This window comes from Piliocolobus tephrosceles, chromosome 1, assembly GCF_002776525.5.
Source record: "Piliocolobus tephrosceles isolate RC106 chromosome 1, ASM277652v3, whole genome shotgun sequence".
NCBI classification, from domain to species: domain Eukaryota; kingdom Metazoa; phylum Chordata; class Mammalia; order Primates; family Cercopithecidae; genus Piliocolobus; species Piliocolobus tephrosceles.
The window spans coordinates 110,462,548-110,466,127 of NC_045434.1; positions in this window are offsets into that span (position 1 = coordinate 110,462,548).

Genomic DNA, 3,580 nt, shown 5'->3' on the forward strand with positions numbered 1-3,580 from the left:
TTGATTTCTTGTTTACTTCTGTCTTCTTCTGTTTGTCACATTGTTAGGAGGCCACAGCCAAATAAGGGGAAAAGAAGGCAAGGCAGATGCTGCTTTTATTTTGCAGCTATTGATTATGTGAAACACACCATCTCTGGGAAAAAATGGGGCTAAATAACTGAAATGGGCAATTTGTAGAGACTAACCCTGTGTGGGCAGGGATACATTAGTTGAGCTCTAGTGTGCTCAGATCTCATTTCTGTGCTCAGTGATTCTCTTCATGTAGTGTGCCGATAAGTGAATCTCATCTTTCAAGACAGGCTATAAGTGTCAAATTATTTTTCTCTTCTTCTCCTGATAGGATACTTATCAGCAGCCAGCATCCTGTAAGTGAAGGTGACCTCAGATGTGATGAAAAGTTTTCCCTGTCAGTTCCAGCCCTGTAGATGGATCTTCATCCCAGGTGGAACTGGATGCGAATGAACTTGTTTAGCTCAGCAAATCCAGGAAACTCAGCAGGTGGGAATGCTGCTATGGAAATTAACACAGTATAAGAATCTTAGTAGTAGACAAAGTGCTGTATGGGCACTTAATCATTGTCTCAAATAAAAATAAACAGATCCAGAGCCAATCATTGATATATGGATGTCTCTGTCCAATGGCTATTTCTTCCATTCAAGTGAGAGGTGATGCTGAGCACCAATTTTTTACTTCCAGCAAACCTGGGCAAACACTTTTAGATTATGTCAAATTAAATATATACTAAGCACTGCTAGGTATTCAAAGTATTTTATTTCATTTAATCCTCACAGTTGCCCTGTAAACTAATTATTGTTACCCACTTATCATAGATGAGGAAACTGAAGGCTCAGAGAGATTTAGGAACCCAGGGACTTAGAATTCAAACATGTGTCTCCAGACTTAGAGTCTTGAGTTCTCCCTATTATCCCAAAGCTCCTCCAGACTTTTACCTGCACATACACTGGGCAGATTTGACTATAAAAACTCAGAATTAGAGGGCAATCCAATGAAATAATCTGTAAACAAATCAATGTGAAGGACACAAGCATTAACTAAGAGAACATATAATATTTTTCTGTAAGATGGCCGAATAGGAACAGCTTCAGTCTCCATCTCCCAGCGCAAGCGACACAGAAGACCGGTGATTTCTGCATTTTCAACTGAGGTACTGGGGTCATCTCACTCGGGAGTGCCGGACAATCGGTGCTGGTCAGCTGCTGCAGCCCGAACAGCGAAGGCTGCAGCAGGGCGAGGCATCGCCTCACCTGGGAAGCGCGAGGGCGAAGGGAGTCCCTTTTCCTAGCCAGGGGAACTGAGACACACAACACCTGGAAAATCGGGTAACTCCCACCCCAATACTGCGCTGTAACACGGGCACACCGGAGATTATATCCCACACCTGGCCGGGAGGGTCCCACGCCCACGGAGCCTCCCTCCTTGCTAACACAGCAGTCTGCAGCAATCTAACCGCAAGGCAGCAGCGAGGCTGGGGTAGGGGCGCCCGCCATCTCTGAGGCTTAAGTAGGTAAATAAAGCCGCTGGGAAGCTCGAACTGGGTGGAGCTCACAGCAGCTCAAGGAAACCTGCCTGTCTCTGTAGACTCCGCCTCTGGGGACAGGGCTCAGCTAAAGCAGCAGAGGCCTGTCCAGACGCCAACAACTCTGTCTGACAGCTTTGAAGAGAGCAGTGGATCTCCCAACACGGAGGTTGAGATCTGAGAAGGGGCAGTCTGCCTGCTCAAGTGGGTCACTGACCCCTGAGTAGCCTAACTGGGAGACATCCCCCACTAGGGGCAGTCTGACACCCCACACCTCACAGGGTGGAGTACACCCCTGAGAGGAAGCTTCCAAAGCAAGAATCAGACAGGTGCACTCGCTGTTCAGCAATATTCTATCTTCTGCAACCTCTGCTGCTGATACCCAGGCAAACAGGGTCTGGAGTGGACCTCAAGCAATCTCCAACAGACCTATAGCTGAGGGTCCTGACTGTCAGAAGGAAAACTATCAAACAGGAAGGACACCTATATCAAAACCCCATCGGTACGTCACCATCATCAAAGACCAGAGACAGATAAAACCACAAAGATGGGGAAAAAGCAGGGCAGAAAAGCTGGAAATTCAAAAAATAAGAGCGCATCTCCTCCTGCAAAGGAGCACAGCCCATCGCCAGCAACGGATCAAAGCTGGTCAGAGAATGATTTTGATGAGATGAGAGAAGAAGGCTTCAGTCCATCAAACCTCTCAGAGCTAAAGGAGGAATTACGTACCCAGCGCAAAGAAACTAAAAATCTTGAAAAAAGAGTGGAAGAATTGACAGCTAGACTAATTAATGCAGAGAAGGTCATAAACGAAATGACAGAGATGAAAACCATGACACGAGAAATACGTGACAAATGCACAAGCTTCAGTAACCGACTCGATCAACTGGAAGAAAGAGTATCAGCGATGGAGGATCAAATGAATGAAATGAAGCGAGAAGAGAAACCAAAAGAAAAAAGAAGAAAAAGAAATGAACAAAGCCTGCAAGAAGTATGGGATTATGTAAAAAGACCAAATCTACGTCTGATTGGGGTGCCTGAAAGTGAGGGGGAAAATGGAACCAAATTGGAAAACACTCTACAGGATATCATCCAGGAGAACTTCCCCAACCTAGCAGGCCAGGCCAACATTCAAATTCAGGAAATACAGAGAACGCCACAAAGATACTCCTCCAGAAGAGCAACTCTAAGACACATAATTGCCAGATTCACCAAAGTTGAAATGAAGGAAAAAATCTTCAGGGCAGCCAGAGAGAAAGGTCGGGTTACCCACAAAGGGAAGCCCATCAGACTGACAGCAGATCTCTCAGCAGAAACTCTACAAGCCAGAAGAGAGTGGGGGCCAATATTCAACGTTCTTAAAGAAAAGAATTTTCAACCCAGAATTTCATATCCAGCCAAACTAAGTTTCATAAGTGAAGGAGAAATAAAATTCTTTACAGATAAGCAAATGCTTAGAGATTTTGTCACCACCAGGCCTGCCTTACAAGAGACCCTGAAGGAAGCCCTAAACATGGAAAGGAACAACCGGTACCAGCCATTGCAAAAACATGCCACAATGTAAAGACCATCGAGCCTAGGAAGAAACTGCATCAACTAATGAGCAAAATAACCAGTTAATATCATAATGACAGGATCAAGTTCACACATAACAATATTAACCTTAAATGTAAATGGACTAAATGCTCCAATTAAAAGACACAGACTGGCAAACTGGATAAAGAGTCAAGACCCATCAGTCTGCTGTCTTCAGGAGACCCATCTCACATGCAGAGACATACATAGGCTCAAAATAAAGGGATGGAGGAAGATCTACCAAGCAAATGGAGAACAAAAAAAAGCAGGGGTTGCAATCCTAGTCTCTGATAAAACAGACTTTAAACCATCAAAGATCAAAAGAGACAAAGAAGGCCATTACATAATGGTAAAGGGATCAATCCAACAGGAAGAGCTAACTATCCTAAATATATATGCACCCAATACAGGAGCACCCAGATTCATAAAGCAAGTCCTTAGAGACTTACAAAGAGACTTAGACTCCCA